The sequence below is a fragment of the Mizuhopecten yessoensis genome, unplaced genomic scaffold (assembly GCF_002113885.1).
Source record: "Mizuhopecten yessoensis strain PY_sf001 unplaced genomic scaffold, ASM211388v2 scaffold9887, whole genome shotgun sequence".
In the NCBI taxonomy this organism is placed as follows: Eukaryota; Metazoa; Mollusca; class Bivalvia; order Pectinida; family Pectinidae; genus Mizuhopecten; species Mizuhopecten yessoensis.
In genome coordinates, this window is record NW_018408272.1 from 259,849 (window position 1) to 278,497 (window position 18,649).

Genomic DNA, 18,649 nt, shown 5'->3' on the forward strand with positions numbered 1-18,649 from the left:
ATATTTCATTTTATATGTAGTAAATCTGAGAATGTTCTCCAAATGGTGTCACATGGATACAGTGCCACATAAGATGAAACATACCTTCATCTTCATAGTTACAAAAATACTTTTTTATCATATTTTATACCAAATTTAAATAGAAACGTATTTGTGCATAGTTTTTTGTGACTTGTTCTATACTGAACATTTTGTATTAAGTAATATTATTTTTATCTCTAATAATTTTACTGTCCCGTTCACAATTGAGCTTTTCCACGTGCTAGGGATGGCTAATACATGTACCATAAACACCCATGCAGGTCGGGGATCGAGAAAAGAACATACCTGCTGTTCTCCACTGCACCATCGTCAGTAGCGCCTTATGTGGGAACCCCCGCAGAATTTGGAGGTGCTTTTGTGCCCTCTACTCTAAATTAATCTGCTGCACCAATTGCAATATTTGAGTTTATATTTTTCTTTTTACTTCTAACTACCTGTTATTTCTAGCGCCTTGCTTGGAAATACCTCATTTCTGGCTTTAATGTTGAGCGTTCGCCAAGGCGTGGAAGGCAATTGGTTCTGTACCCCGGGGAAATTTGCGAAAGGCCATTGTGTTACTATTGTTGTCAAATAAATCTGCTACATTATTTATACCCCGTTCTTTCCATGTTTGAAAATCTACGCTTTTATTATCTATTTTTATATCGTGATTTAACCAAATTGGCTGCGACAAGTAATATTGTGCATTTTCATGTTCCAAATGTAACGTACTACAAGCAAAAACCACACCTCTCCAGAAACTATCGAAATATTCAGCGATTTTTGTCATATCTTTTTTAACATAATAGGGAATGTTTTGGCTTCCATGTTTCTCTAATTACTCTTATAGAAGTAGTTTCCAGGGAGTTTCATTTTGAGGATCGAGAAATCTCCTTATCCAAGTAAATGTTAAAGCTTCAATAAAACTTTCTATGTCAATCATTTTCATTCCACCGTTTTAGTAACTATTTTGTAACGTAGATCTCTTAATGTTGTCTTTTAAATATTCCATTAAAAATATCAAAAACAAAAATGTGTTATTTGTCGAACAATATCGCATGGTGGGTTTGGTAAAACTGAAAATAATTGTACAAGAATATGGATAGCAATTGACTTCACAGCGGTGATTTTTCCAAATATTGTAAGATTTCTAAGCGACCAGTTTCTGCTATTTCATCATCCCTTTTTTATGAAAGTTTAATAAGTTTTTATAATGTCATACTTGATACCGAGGAATTAAAATTTTCCAATGAAGTTCTATTTCAATCCTCTTTCAGCACATTGGTTTTCGTGGCTACCCGTTTCTCTAACGAGCCAATACTGCCTCAGTTAGATCAAAGTTTGCTCAAAGTTATTTATAAGTCTTTGGAAGTGAAATATGTTCTATGATAATAACCGCATGTATGTGTTTTATATGTAAATGCATTGTCCATTACTATTTTGAGAACATGTTGTTAAGCTTAACTCGGTACTGACATCCCACATTTCTATAACAGTTTACTTTACGTTATTGTATACTTTATATGTTATCTATTCGGTTTTCCAGTAATCGGATACTTGTTACTAACAATATCATTAAATAAGCGTCTGAACGCCTCAATCTTTGTTTATTAAGTGTGTCTTTTAAAAATGAAAGTATTCGACAATTTGTTATTGGCAATGCCATTAAATTAATTCTAAGTAAGATATATGATACCAGCCCTGAAGTATTTTTTATTCAGAACCCGTTTAAGTCAAACGAAGCAAATATCAAAACACTTTTGAATTCGCCAGTTAATTTAGTTTGATTCAAATACATTATACCATCTATGTCAATCATAAAAAAAGTCTGTATGTCCCAACTAAGATTAGTGGATCACAGATAAGTGTCCTATTAACGCAACACTCGGGCAACAGCATTAATCTAACAGAAACAAAATATTCATTATTCCGTATCGGTACATCGGAAAAACAAAATTCAACCTGACTGAACAAGCACTATCTATTTTAAAAAAGAAACAAAATATTTATCATTCTGAATCAGGTTATTGGAGATACTGCAAACCGGGACATATATGTGCTATCAGTGAAACAGTAAAGGAATCGTGAGCGTTTTAATAATTGGTTAAAACATCTAGACAGGTGAGGTTAATGTATTTCTTGCAGGTGTCAGACTTCATCAACACGCATTCTAACACCAAGTAACATAGTTCAGACACAAAAGAGTGCAACGTAGAGAAAACAAATGTCCCCTATCAGTCAAACGATTGCTAGAAAAGTGGGTCTGTTTAATAGATGAAGATCAAAGGTCAGACAGTTACATTTGGTTTCCGAAGATAATCTATATAAAAAAAACTTGTCTGTAGGTAATATAATGATAGTTCAAAACATCTGATACTGTAACCTCCGTTCAGGTGGTGGTTGTTTTCTGATGTTGGTCATACTCACAGTAACGAATTACAACTTGTACTTTTTCTATAATAGTTTAGTTCTTTATTATTATGTTTTACCCATTGGACTTTTTGAAAACATTTATACACACACACATGTTCAAATGTCCAAAACCTTCTGCTTGTATTACATAATTCCGGAAGGACTCGATCTGAACAACTTCTTGTTGATGTCATGTTTGTATCAAGACAAACCACAACATCCATTGCCACATACGTGTATAATGGCAAATCTATAGATGAGAAAAAAGGGGATCTATTGGTCTCATGGTATTTTCTAAAGTGCCTTGACAGCGACTAATACAATCTGCAATAACATCTTATATTTCCACTGAGGATGCAAATGAAGCAAATGTCTAAATGCACTTTGATTGACTTTTTAATTGAGTTGTCATGGTAATATAGTTTAAAACAAATGCAATGTACAATTTATGCAAATCAAAATAAAAGTATATCTGTCCTCGCTTAGTTAGGAGGATAACAGATAAGTGTCCTATCAACACATCATTCACGTAAAAACTTCTTGCAAAGACCCTGGCATTAGTCTAACGGAAATACATACATCTTTCATCATTCCGTGTCAGTACTTCTGAAAAACAAGATTCAGTCTGACTGAACAAGCACACCTCATTTTAAGGGAAATAAATTATGAATCATTCTGTGTCAAGTCAATGGAGATACTACAATCCGGAACCTTTATGTGATAGCCCATACGGACATGAATTATTAACTAATCTAGGCAAGGGCTTTGGAAATACAAATGTCAGTCTGATAACCTAAACACAGATGAACAAGAATCGAATGACCTTATAGTCATTTGTGTGAGGTGATCATTTCTGATCACATTTAACAAACTTTCTAACTGTTAGTCACGTCACTGTAATTCACGTCACTTTTAGTCACGTCACGTCATTGTTAGTCTCGTCACTTTTAATCACGTGACTGTTAGTCACGTCACTTTTAGTCACGTTACTTTTAATCACGTCACTGTTAGTAGCGTCACTTTCAGTCTCGTCACTTTTAGTCTTGTCACTGTTAGTCACGTTACTGTAAGTCACGTCACTTTTAGTCACCTCACTGGTAGTCACGTCACTTTTGGTCACGTCACTGTTTGTCGCGTCACTTTAAGTCGCGTCGATGTAAGTCACATCACTGTGAGTGAAATTGTAAGAGAACCACGAGATACACAAATTTTAAGATTACGTTAAGACTACTTAACAGGTGAATTGGATGTGTTTCTAACAAGTGTCACATTTCATCATAAAGCTATCTGACAACAAGTTACACAATTCAGATACAAAAGAGTGCAAAGTGGGGCAATTAAGTGTCCCCTACCGGTAAGATTTATGCTAGAAAAGTGAGTTTGTTTTTATTAAGGTCAAAGGTCAAAGTCTTACACTTGGCATCCTAAGATTATCTAAATAAAATAATTGTGTCTGTAGGTGATTTCACAATATTTCAAAACGTCTGATACTGTGACCTTTGTTCAGGTTGTGGTCGTTTGCTCATGTGTGTCGTTCTGTGTATACATGTGTATTTTTCCTGTCATAATTTATATCGTTTTACCCATTGGACTTTATGATAAGATATATACATAGAGAGACAAATATACATAGTCCATTGTCTGAAACCTTCCGCTTATGGACAGAGTCGATCTGAATCACCTCCTGTTGATGTCATGAATGTCACAAGCATCACTTACTCAAACAAACAGTTAATACACAATACCTGATGCATAAGATACGGCCTGTCTGACACAATTATGCACATACATATTTTCCATATTAAATTTCGTGCATAAATATTTCACAAAATCGGTAATGGAATGGCGTTAGTGTAAAATAACAATGCTTTCACAACAGTAGAAATGTTTGTATTCTAAACACTTACCTAACTAAACACTATATCCCCAAATGGGCATAAAACGCCACACGCCCGACCACAAGGGGTAATTTGGTTACCACCACGCGCTTACATCCGGGCCAAAAAACAGTGATTATTTTTAAGTTGAATGAACTTGTTACGAGTTTTTGAATGAAAAACAAACAATTTATATTTTTACTTCTACATTAGTTTGGTGGATGATAATACAAATATTTAAAATGTGTTTGTGTCGTTACATTCTACTTCATTTTGCCTGGTCGTAGTTCACCAGTTATCAGTTGAGGAACATTGCGGGAGAGTGAAATAAAACAAAAGTATATTAATACATCTATGAAAAGCCCGACAGCAGCGAATTATGATAAAATATTACAGACACGAAAAGTACCTCATCATATCATCTTTGGTATATATTAAAGAATTCGTTGTTAAGCCTAGATCTAATTATCGTCATATTAACAGTAACAGGATTTTTCGTATGTATATGTTAACTTTGTTTGGTTATTGAATCGCCATGGTTTTTGCTTTAATATGATGCTAACCTAACAGATAATAATACATTATATTTCTTTTGATAGCGCTTAGAAATCTTTTTAATTTTGCTGTATCATACAAGAATACTCATATAAATGTATTAAATTGAATACGTTCAAAGTAAATTTTAATTGATCAAGATAACTTTATATACATACACATATCAAAAACACAAAATTGAATGACTAGATTGAAACGAAATATTGTTAACAAGCAGTATTACATATATATAAAGAAAAAGAAACATCAGTTCTGATTGTTTGTTATCTTTTTACTTGTCATTCAAATTCAAACTTTCCAATGCATGGTGCAATTTTGTGAGAAAAACACCATTTAATGATACAGTTCATAATGGCAAGATATAAACCTCAATCAAATAGTGACGTAACACTGCCAAAAACTGTAATAAAGTGTTGGAAACCTGTTCCCGCCATGATAATAGCTTTGATAAATAATTTCTGAAAAGAAAACCATGCTATACGGAACTTAGCTGAAAAACAATTAAGATGAGATGAACAAAAAATAATAAACAACAGTGCTTTAAGTGTAAAACAACTGTGGGCCTAGACTGGAATCGAACCCTGGATTTTAGGTGAATATACTACCGCTCTAACCGATTGAGTAACACGGTCAACAGAAGCGTCGCCTTGGCCTAACTGTGCTATAGTTATATCCAAAAGAAAGATAAGGGAAGGTTACTCTTTATATGAAAAAAACACAGTGCAGTGAGATAGGGATCCTCAAGTAAGGTGTTCGCCTACGGTAAAATGAAATCATATGTAACAAAAAGCATATGTGCATATAGAATATCGAAATGTGTGAATTATCTACTCTTTCCGTAATCATTTTTTTGAAGAATCATGGCCATAACATCTGTTATTTTGCATTATGTAATCACGAAGTTAAACAAAATTAAAAGCAGCATCTCTTTGCAAATGAGGAAACTGTATATAATGTTGATCAAGGAAAGTGAAAGAAAAATCTGGAAATTCATAGTGGATACGAAATCAAACAAAGGTGTCAATGACAAAATGAAATGAAAGTAAAATTGACGATAAAAAAATGTTAATTTTCATAGAGAGAATGCATACAACAGTTATTGATAGCAAAACGGTAAACATACAGTTTTCTCTCTGATAACCAACCATGAGCATATACTTAAATGTTGAGATTCTCGACGTCTTTATCGCAAGGGTTTATGATGTCTTTTGTAATTTCTCAGTTTTTGATACTGTTTTATTTAATCGATGACATGTGTTTCGATTGTCATGCATCGGTGATGTGCCACATCATAATTGTTTTAATTAGATAATCATCTTCATATTGCGATAATGATTGTTACTTTATTAAACAACCTACTTTTTATTGTATGGGTTCGTCATACACATCTGGTGCTGATGTCTGTCCAAGAACTTCGTAGGTATTTCGTTTGCTGAAAACAACGATCGAACAATATATGATGTTAACATAGTTACTAAAAGCTTTGAAGTGTTTTTCTCGGTTTAAATATAACATACATCTTACCCTGTACAGGCTAACTACAGGCAACAGGTATCAAATCTTATGTTTTCGAAAATCATAAGGAAAACCTTACGAACTTAGATTATAGTGTATATTGTAAAATACAGTATGCCGAAAAGTAAATGAACAGATTATCTTGGACTCAACGGTAATGTTAGGATGAAATTCATAATTACCTTTCATCGTCTTGCTTTCTTCGTTCTGTACAATATAACAGAGAGATGTATACGATTAAAACTTGACACAAAACCCTTCGTTTTTTTCTGCCTTCTTTTTTTCTGAGATCTCCCCTTATATGTTTTCATTAATTATTCATTTATATCCAAAAACTCTTAAATAGTGACAACGTTCTGATGGCCAATTGGTTTCAGTTTGAAGCAGTTGAACAGTACATTCGTCATATGGTATGACACATATTTTATGCAATATGTCTGCTGGCATCTAATCATGATCAGTTGTCAAAACATGTACAGTTCGTTTGTAGTTTTTTTAAGCCAACCTTCATTAGATGGTGGGCTTTTCAAATCACCCTTCGTCCGAAGTCCGTCCCTCCGTTATTTCGTCCGTCTTTAAACAATTATTATTAGCGTTATTTCTCAGCAAGTACTGAAGGGTTTCTTCTTAAATTTCACATGAAGGTCCCCCTGTTTTCTAGTTTCACATATAGATTTTTGGCACGGAAGATAAAACAAAATGACAAGCAGTCGGCTATGAAACTACTAACACAACAATTTACTGTTCTTAAAGATTATAAGACCGATTATAACTGAAAGTAAAAGACTAGTAATCACCTTGTCGCAATTATTGTCGTACTCAGAGGAAGGAGCCACATCTGCGATATTTAAATCTTCATACGTTGTAGACCTATAGGATTTAAATGAATTACTCATTACTACAAATAAGTTTTTGATTTTTCATGATCATTGATCATGTTAAGTGGTATAGTAAGGTAAAATATCCTAATAGTGAAAACATTGCACTACATATTCAAATCCTTCATGACAACCATTAAAAAGTAGTAAATGTATAATAAGAACAACGAATAAACTCCTGCAAGCAATTATTATTGTTATATCAGGTAATTTGATCCATCCACTAGCATCGGAACTGAAATGAATGACATATTGCTAATTAAAATGTTGGCGCTGTTACTGTAGTGTACGCAAGTAGAACTATTCAAAAACAAAAAAGCATTTTTGTTACATCATTACCATGTTATTTAGTCAATACAACCATGGCACATGTTTAGTGTATACCAGATGTAATATGACGTCACGCAATTAAAGTAAATGCGGTCACAAATCCACTGGTAAAGACAATGGGCATGAAGCCAAAATGGAAAAGATTTAGACGTTTAAAATTATCCGGAACAATCCTAAATACTTGACAATGTCATAAAAGATGCTCAAAATTCATATCCGTTTTTACATAATATTGATATATTTAGTTATATAAACCGACCTAGATTTTGCTATCTGTATATGCGATAGAAATTGAGGTTTGATCCCATATATGTAGAACTTCTAAATCCATAACTAACTAACGTTTTATTTAATACTTACTGACATATGTCCTGGTAATCACCTAGAAAATCAAAAAACAATATTGTGATTTTTTCATTGTCGAAAGCTTGTCTTTTATGTTACCAAAATTCAATACAGCTATAGCATTATTGTTGTTCAAACTGTTTTACATGTTTTAAATGAATTAAGCATAACTACAGCGTTTGATATTTCGGTCAAAATAATATAAGGCCTGTTCTATTTGAATATACTGGCATGAAGAACTGGAGGACAGGATATATGTACCCCTATATACACCTCGTTGGTCGCTTACACACTAAATCTCCGGCACACACGCAGGCATACACACATAGGGAGATATTAGCCAGGTGGCATATGACTAGTAGTTGGTGCCTATTAATGCAGCTCCTGCAAATTCCTTAAAATGTTATTGATTAATGTATATGTTAATTGTATGAATTGTATATCTATGTACTGTACAGCGCTTTATGGTGACTTATGTGAGCTAGATAGAACGCTATACCAAATGTTGTATATCATTTAAAATGTAATTTTAAGATGCCACTATCTCGTTGGTCACACTATTTCAAGTCATAATATTTATTGGATATTTTTGGATCGTCATGAATATACAACGTCAAATATAAAACATATTGTCCTTTGTCAAATATTAAACGACCTGTATTTGTAATGTTTTGGTTATATGCTTTTAGGCTCATACGTACTTCCGTATTTTATGTATATTGCAAAAATACTACTCACCATTTTCTAGTTCAGATTGTTCTGTCATTCCCCTTGCCTGATTTAGACTTTTATCTTCTCTGGAAAAGCTGTCAGAAAAAAAGCAATCAATTTTCCTTCAAATCTCTTTTTTTATAATGTTGCGGGTTTAAATACATTGCTATCGTTTTTTTATATCCTCTTATTATATCATCATATATCAATAGATCGATACTGGAAAATATCTTATTGGAAATGCATTAAGTTCTTTAACTATTCTTACCATAATCGCCTCTTCCTAAGTACCATAAGTAACATAACTCGTTATCAATGACACAGTGTGTTTGATTTGTATGTATAAAACTCACTTTGTCAAATTCATTAATTTTCACACAATAGAGAATTTAATATAATGTATCAGTGAAACAAAAGTTGCTATATTCAATAACAAGAGCTGAAACCATTTTTGATTGAATATTGATCACCATCAAATCTGTCAATTCAATTGCTTTTATCTATAACGTAAATTTAGGATCTGACATGAGTTCCCATTTTATATGAGATTTATGAATCGAGTCTAAGAACTTTTCAATAGCTCGCTAAAATGAAGGATTCGTGACGCGTTTCACAAAGTTCATATGAAATGAAAACGATTGAAAGATCCTTTTTATCAGATAATCAAGATTTGTAGCATTTATTCGTGTAAAACGACAATTTTCATGAAATCTTGAAATGTAAAAAGCCGCCATTTTGACTCCAGTGCGTAAGTCTGTGACGTCATCTACTTGTCCTCGTCGTGACGCCACATTTGAAACAATCGAAACTTACACATAATCACAGGGCTGACAGGTTATATTACATAGGTTGATAAGCAAAAAAATATGACATTGGTATATTAACTGGATAACTAAGTACATTATGTGATAACGTTGAATACTAATACATTCGGCAAATATAAATGTTCCAAATGGCCAAGCTTTAAGTAATTGCTAGGTAAAAGTTTCTACTTTTCCTCTCATATTTCTCCTGTGTTTTATGTAAACTTACTCATTTAATATTAAAGTGTTCCGGGCGGGGACGAGTACGGTCCAGGTTCATGTACATATAAGCTACATGGTATGTTTACCTGTATATGGGAACTGTGTTATAATTTTACATGTCGATTAACGTCGTTCAAAAAACACCGAAAACACCATTTCTAAATTCAGGAAAGTATGGACAGAAAATTTAAAGATTATATTTGCAGCTAGTATATAGAAACATACTTAAAAATCATCTAGTTTATATGTTAAACATGAAACCGTATATATTGTTAAGGCATTCCTCAATTTACACCAACCACGATGTATATCGCACAACGTTAGTCGATCGTCCGCACAAATGTGCACAAGCAATGATCGTCCAATTGTTTATCGTTCGCACTTCATGCACGCATCGTTCACACACCGTGCACACATCGTGCGCACACCGCACATCGTCGCGTCGATGTTAGTCACGTCACTGTGAGTGAATTCGTAAGATTACGGTAAAACACTTAAACAGGTGCTTTTGATGTGTTTCTAGCAGGTGTCAAATTTCATCATTAAGCATTCTAACACCAAGTTACACAGTTCCTACCGGTCAAAGTACGCTAGAGAAGTGAGTTTGTTTTCATTACGGTCAAAGTGTTATACTTGGCATCCGAAGATTATCTTCACTATTGTTCAAATAGTCTGATACTGTGACCTTTGTTCAGGTTGTGGTCGTGTGTTCATGTGTGTCGTTCTGTGTATATATATGTATATTTGTCCTTTCATAATTTATATCGTTTTACCCGTTGGACTTAATGAAAATATATATATTATATATATACATAAATAAACATAGTCAAGTGTCCACTTATACAGCTTTAAACAGACCACGTAGTCGTCAATGTGATTAAGCATGACCGAAATACATAAATAAATGGTAAGTCAATTGTCAAGATAGCAACACTCGATACATAAACTCACGACGGAGGTTCACAACGTTAGTTCAAGCATACTTCCATTGAGGAAGAATCACCTTAAAAGCGTTGACTTATATCAACAAACTGTCTAACGAGGCACTCAGACTAACTTCTGTCACTGTTGGAACATATTACATTTCGTAAAGATGTGTTAATACGTTATTCACAACGTCTTGGAAATTTTTCCTTAATGAATTAATTATTGATGTATATTTGTATGTCTCTCTCCACAAATTGGTTATGGACTAATACTCAATATATAATCCTTCATTAATGGGTTTTATTTTTGTAATCAGCAAAGATATTCGGTTTAACATTTAACCAAATAGCACGTTTTCAAAACGTAGAGAGTGACATCTTGTATAAAATAAAAAAGAGCGAACATTAAATTTGCAATGTAAGTGCGAGTTGATGAGACATAGTAAATGGATTCGATGAAAACAAGTTAAAATTTTAAAATGGATATATTCAATGCGTTTATAATTCAACTGGTGATTCAGTTGCTAACCGATGTGAATTGTGATGCGATAGTATCGTCTTTGCTTAACTCTGAAGAAGGCCTACGATGTGAACTCCCTTTCATAACGTTGTCCACAATTGGATACATTCAATGTCAGACGTCCTGCGTCCGTTACCCCAGATGTGATGTGCTACGATACAGCAAGTCTGAACTGGAATGTCATCTCCACATAGGCAGTGATTGTTCCAACTCCCCTGGTGTTGCCGACTCATACATCTACACGAGAAGAACTAACATTGACGTGGTAATGTTTGATTTATCTATATTATTCTTATTGTGGCAGAAAGCATGATCTAATAACGTAACAACACGATATTTTCGCAATGCAAAAGGCAGGGAAAACCAATATATGACATGGGCTGATAATGTTTGATATTAAAAAAAAAAAAAAAAAAAAAAAATCTTTTTATTATATTACACTCGCAATTTCAAAACTTTATTTTATGATGAATTACGGAATGTGCTACAGATAAGGTCAAAATGTAACATTTGCCCCGCATAACAGTCGGAGGTCTATATAATAGCAAGTTTAAATAAAAGAAGGTTTTTCGGAATTATCAAATAGCTTATTGCTTATCGGACACATTTAATCGCCTTTAAAGATCATGTATTGGGGTACAGCCGGACATTTTCTTAGTAGTCATTTCAGTATTATACTCATAATGATATCGGCTCAAAATTAATTGTAGTTTAGAAATCAATGGTATCAACGCTATCTGGTTGGAATAAATTACACCAACAATACTATTTTTATTTTGAAAAAAACGTTATGTATGGATATATTGAATTTCATACAAGATTGACATCTTTACTGAATAATAATAATACAACAATAACACTAAAATATATTTGATGGTTTATAGTTCGAATTTGCCAACATAACTGAACCATCCTGTTATGTTCCGTTTTATTTTTATTTTGCATCAACCAATGAAGTCAATTGGAGGTGGTTGTCTCGATTCTGGATGTCAAAGTCCGAAAGCCTGCGTCATATTGAATTACGCAGTAAAATGCATTCAAGACAAAGGTAACATTTTTGTCATGTTTCACACTGTTTCTGTCCGTCATGCTTTGGTCGTTGTCAACATATTTTTTTTTGTAACAATAATATGTATCAAAAACGTTTAATCTCAATTGTAGGAAATCCATCAATCATCAGATACAGTTATATTCATTATTACATTAATTAATATTAAACAACGAGTTAATAATTATTTTCAATAATCCACGTTCGTATTTTTATATATGACATTTTGAAAATCAAATCATGTATATTATCAGACAAATAGTTTGTCAGTTATTGCTTCGGACCACTTACTATTAAAGTTTCCTCGAACACAATATGCTTACCTACCAAACTGTACTAGAATTGTATAGAATCCTCTGTGAACAATATCAGAAGAAGAAAAAGCAAATGTCAAAGTGCTCACGCGGTATTTATTTGCCGGTATTGTGGAACCTATACGCATTTTTTTTCACTTTCCCTAACTTGAATGTGTAGGATGCTGCTAGTTTTGAGAATATAAATTTCTGCCAAACTCGAGCAAAAAATAACATAAATGTCATTTGAAGTATTATATACGAATGCTAATCAATATTGATTGTTTTAGTACAAAAAATGTAAGATTTATGTCCATTAAGAAATCAAATGTACCACAGCGTAAATGTAACACAAAGGCATTGTGCATTTTTTGTGCTTTCGATAGTTCGATTTGCGCATGACTCCTTTACAATGGAAAGTTAAAACATCTGTCCCTTTAATGAGGATTTCAGCAATCGCTTTTCATATTTACAGTTCTCCGAGACAATGATGACTACGACACTACCTTCGTTGATGTTGATGGTGTACTTTTCGGTCTGTATCCCCTTTCCAAAACATATTCAGGTGCTGAGCAATTCTGTGGGTCATTTCCTGGAAGACTGGCAGTGTTGGATACACCAATGAAATTCCAGAGAATAATTGATGCATCGCAGTGGTATAACTGTAAGTTGAAACATTTGATATATACCTTATTCCTGTTAATTCTTGGTGAACTGTTGTCCATATCGCATTCTGGTTGTTTCTCGGGAAAAATAAGTATTTATCGCGGTGTATTTGTCATCAAAATGCCTGTTACGATGATTATATCCGTCGATAAAGTTGGTATGACGGGAATTACTGGTAGATAAATGCTAAATAATCACCAGAAGCAAGACGAAAGGAGACACCCGTTGGAGCATTTTTCCTTGTAAAGGCAGAATGAAAAACAAAGGAGATCATTTGGCAGTAAGTGTCCATTTGGAACTCGTAGAAAAAGGTAAATTATCGATAAAACCCTTTACAACCTAGCACATGAACAACTTAAGGCTACAACAGAGAACTCATACATGAAATTGTATTGATGGAAGTTTATCACAGTGTCAGTTTAAAAAACAACATATTCGGAAGTCAAATAAATACAAAAAATAGGGAAAAGAATTTCCCGAATTTCCCTCTCAATAAAAGCGAAGGTAATCAGAAGCGTATTCACTTTCTGAATCATTTTGTGGCAAACGTTAATATATTTTCTCTGTCGAAATCGGGAGATTAATTATCTACGTAATCTACGACCTCACAAATACAAGTTGGTGTGGTTTTAGTTTGTTTAACGTAATATTAACATCTAAGGCCATTAAAGGATGTGCCTGCATGTATTTTGTGTATTCATGCATGCGTGTATGAGTGCCGGAGACAGGGTATGTTGGTGTATTTGCCTCTTTGTGATCGCGCGGAGCTGATGCCATCTTTAGAGTGCTATTTCATTTAAACACCATGCCGAAGGCACCCAGTACAGCATCCCACCCAGTCAAATTATACTAATAACGGGTAAACCAGCAGTTACCATTTCCCTTAAAGCTGAACGTTAAGCAGGGAATAACAAGTAACATTTTTAAAGTCTTTTGTTTGTCCCGGCCTGGGACAGAACCCATTGCCTTCCTCACCTGGGCGAACGCTCAACCAGGAGCGCTACCTTAGTTAGAAGTAGAGAGAAATGAAAGGTTCCAAAGACTGCAATGAGTGCAGCAGATTTATTTTGGTCGCTTTTGTGTTCCTAAGAAGAGGGAACAAATGCAAATTTCCAATTCTGCAGAGAGTTCCGACAAGTCGTCTCTTACGATACATGCAGTGGGTAACGGCAGGTGCATTCTTGCAGATTAAAAGTAAACATGCTAACCTTGCAATGACATGAAGAAAAGGAATAAATGCTACTTATTGTAAAAAGATGCTTTAGGTGACAATTTCCCTGAAAGATAAATAAAAAGGTCTTTTTGCAATGTGACCACGGATCTAAAGAGCTGCAGAAAGGTTTTCGTCATGTCTTCAATATTTTGAAAATATTGAGTATTTTTCTTGTAATTTAAATAAATCCGTTCGACTAATCAAAGATTTCGTGATTTCGACAAGGATTCTATAGCTTTTATGACTTGATTCTCAGCAAAAATGTATTAGTTTTAAACAAAGTATATGCTTTGTCTTAAACCGTAGGCAAATATGCATTGCTTGATGAGTGCCACATATGTTGCAGTACTCGCTTATTATTAGAGGGCACCGTTTTTTTTGATGTGGCGATGCTGTTTTTTTGCTTTACTATAAACGGATTTTCGCTAAAATTTTGTGTTTTTACGCATAAGAATCGTGCGATTATGTTTGATATTGATAACAAATGACTTAATACAGTGATGGACGTTTTGTGAGGAAATGTAATTACAATTCTAATATGCTTAAAAATCTTCGGTGTCTTTATGGCTTCAAAGAAACCAAAATTGATCCGCAGCCCCAATTGCAGCACGTGGGCTAGGTTTCTTTACTCTTCACACTTCTCTATGCATTTCGGTGGCATTTCACCAGACGCCCGGTTTTATATGACTAGATAATACGAAGACGTTAAATCCCAAACAAAAAATATCAATATCTTTGTATATACGTTTACCATGTAATTTTCAGTCACGTATAACTGTTTTATTGCCAGCAAAGTACTTAAAAAGTGAACTATTCCGGTTTTTCGAATTGCAGAGTTATCTGCTTTTGTGAGGTATTTATTGTTACGTCATTTGTTTGTGAGAGTAACGTCATCATTTTTTGAGAAAACGACGTAATTTTCTCACACAAACTAATGACGTAACAATCAATAACTGATCACAAGAGCAGATAACTATGCAATACGAAAAGACGGAATAGTTATTTATGCATGCAATTATATATATGTCCTAGTGAATCTAGGTCAGGGACCTACTACGATTAAAGTGCCCTTATTATGATAGAAAGTCTGAAATTACTGCTTGGTCCTTTTTGACTTTACACTTTTTCTATCTGAATGTCAAACATTATTGTTCAATACCCCCTCTCCATCCCACCCCAAATGTCACTTTAATATTGTTGTATTTGTTAAAATCAAGACATGGTTAGCTATTTTATGAAAAAATACTCCAAATCCGCAGTGGTACGGGGATTCGTATATCTCAATTATAGACTGACAAATTGCCGACCTATGACCTATGACCTTTTTAAAATGTATTCACTAGTGGCATTAATGTTCATTCAGACTTCGTTGATAATGAAAACAATAATGTTATATTTTCATTTTGTAAAGTAAAATCATCTTTGACAGAACTTATTACTCATAATATATCCTACGATATGCATGATATATCATTGTCTATCAATTATTGTGTAACAGACAATACCAATTGGATTGTAGGTGCGTACCGGAAAAGAAAGGGTCTATGGTTGTGGAGCAATGGGGCATCTGTTCATGTTCCAAAAACGGACAATAATGCAGAATGTGTGGCTTTAACTAGAAATATACTTGACGACCTTTCTTGCAGTGCAGATACTTCTTTCGTGTGTGAAATGCTATGAATGGATAACATAATGAGAAGAAAGAGTTGTTTATATGGTGTAACAGTATTACTACACTATTTTGTAAAACTAAAATAAAGTTCTTATTTGTGCTGTCGTACGTTGACATATGGAACTGCAAAATACACCGCTAAAGAAACAATTACATTTTCTTCATGTGATTGTGACGCCTCATCCTTCGAACGCTTTGCATATTGCATGTGGATTACCGACCGGTCAAGGGTTTCGTTATTGATTCGAAATTCTGAAGCAGTTTGATGAATGTGAGTCAACAAAGAAAATGTTTTTTGTTTTTTTACCAGTTGTTGTTAGTTCTTATTTGTGGACTTGTTTTTAAAAGTGAGTGTAAGAATCGAAAATCGGCTGATCAGCACAATTGACTAAATACACCTCTTCTGCTTCGTGGAGGGACAACGGGCTCTTTACCGAAGGGTTGCGGGTTCGAGTCACGGCACGGCATTGTATTGAATCTTTGAACAGGATACTTTACTCCGCTTTTTCCAGTCTACTCAGCTGCAAATGAGTACGTGATTGGGTGGTGCTAGAATTGTTGAATGCTTGATGTAATCGCCGAAATGGAAGCACCAACTGTATGCTCCCTAGGGAGTTGAGAAAGATATTGGCTGGTTGCCAAGGCCCTTTAACCACGGATACTAATTTGTAAGCCACTTTGCGACGACCTACGAACTAGGCTGTGATAAAGCGGTATATAAGAACCTCGCATTATTATTGGTATAATGTCATGTATATAGAGCATTTGTCACTTGATTCAAATTTCACACACGATTTTATGGTATGGAGTAAATAAAGATATAAACAACAATCCGTTTCCGTTGTGACAATTTTATTTACACATTTAGACTGTATCGGACATCATTAGACAGTTTTATGTCTAACCAACAAGTACTGCAATCATTCAAACTGGATGGCTACAACAATCTCGTCCCTTCTTTGATTATCAGTGGGATGTAATGGTTGAGATATTTCTTCAGTATTTAAATCAAGATTAAATTAAATTCAAAATGTGAACGATATATTGATCATTACGTCCTGGCTGTATACAAAATAATTACAGACTTAGTTTGTAGTATATACAGACTTAGTTTGTTGTATATACAGACTTAGTTTGTAGTATATACATACTTAGTTTGAAGTATATACAGACTTAGTTTGTTGTCTATACAGACTCAGTTTGTAGTCTATACAGACATAATTTGTTGTATATACGTACTTAGTTTGTAGTTTATACAGACTTAGTTTGCAGTATATACAGACTTAGTTTGTAGTATATACAGACTTAGTTTGTAGTATATACAGACTTAGTTTGTAGTATATACAGACTTAGTTTGTGGTATATACAGACTTAGTTTGTAGTATTTACAGACTTAGTTTGTAGTATATACAGACTTAGTTTGCAGTATATACAGACTAAGTTTGTAGTATATACAGACTTATTTTGTAGTATATAAAGACTTAATTTGTAGTTTATACAGACCAAGTTTGTTGTATATACAGACTTAGTTTGTAGTATATACAGACTTAGTTTGCAGTGTATACAGACTAAGTTTGTAGTCTATACAGACATAATTTGTTGTATATACGTACTTAGTTTGTAGTTTATACAGACTTAGTTTGCAGTATTTACAGTATATACAGACTTAGTTTGCAGTTTATACAGACTAAGTTTGTAGTCTATACAGACATAATTAGTTGTATATACGTACTTAGTTTGTAGTTTATACAGACTTAGTTTGCAGTATATACAGACTAAGTTTGTAGTATATACAGACTAAGTTTGTAGTATATCCAGACTTATTTTGTAGTATATACAGACTGAGTTTGTTGTATACACAAACTAAGTTTGTAATATATAGAGACTTAGTTTGTAGTATATAAAGACTTAGTTTGTAGTATATAGAGCAGACCAAGTTTGTTGTATATACAGTCTTAGTTTGTAGTATATACATACTTAGATTGAAGTATATACAGTCTTAGTTTTTAGTATATACAGACTTAGTTTGAAGTATATACAGACTTAGTCTATACAGACTCAGTTTGTAGTCTATACAGACATAATTTGTTGTATATACGTACTTAGTTTGTAGTTTATACAGACTTAGTTTGCAGTGTATACAGACTAAGTTTGTAGTATATCCAGACTTATTTTGTAGTATATAAAGACTTAGTTTGTAGTATATAGAGCAGACCAAGTTTGTTGTATATACAGACTTAGTTTGTTGTATACACAGACTTAGTTTGTAGTATATAGAGACTTAGTTTGTAGTATATAGAGCAGACCAAGTTTGTTGTATATACAGTCTTAGTTTGTAGTATATACATACTTAGTTTGGAGTATATACAGTCTTAGTTTGTAGTATATACAGCGATAGTTTGTTCTATATACATACTTAGTTTGTAGTATTTACAGACTTAGATTGTAGTATATACAGACTTAGTTGGTAGTATATACAGACGTAGTTTGTAGTATATACAGCCATAGTTTGTGCTATATACATACTTAGTTTGTAGTATTTACAGACTTAGATTGTAGTATATACAGACTTAGTTTGCAGTATTTTGAAGTATATACAGACTTAGTTTGCAGTATTTACAGACTTAGTTTGTAGTGTATAC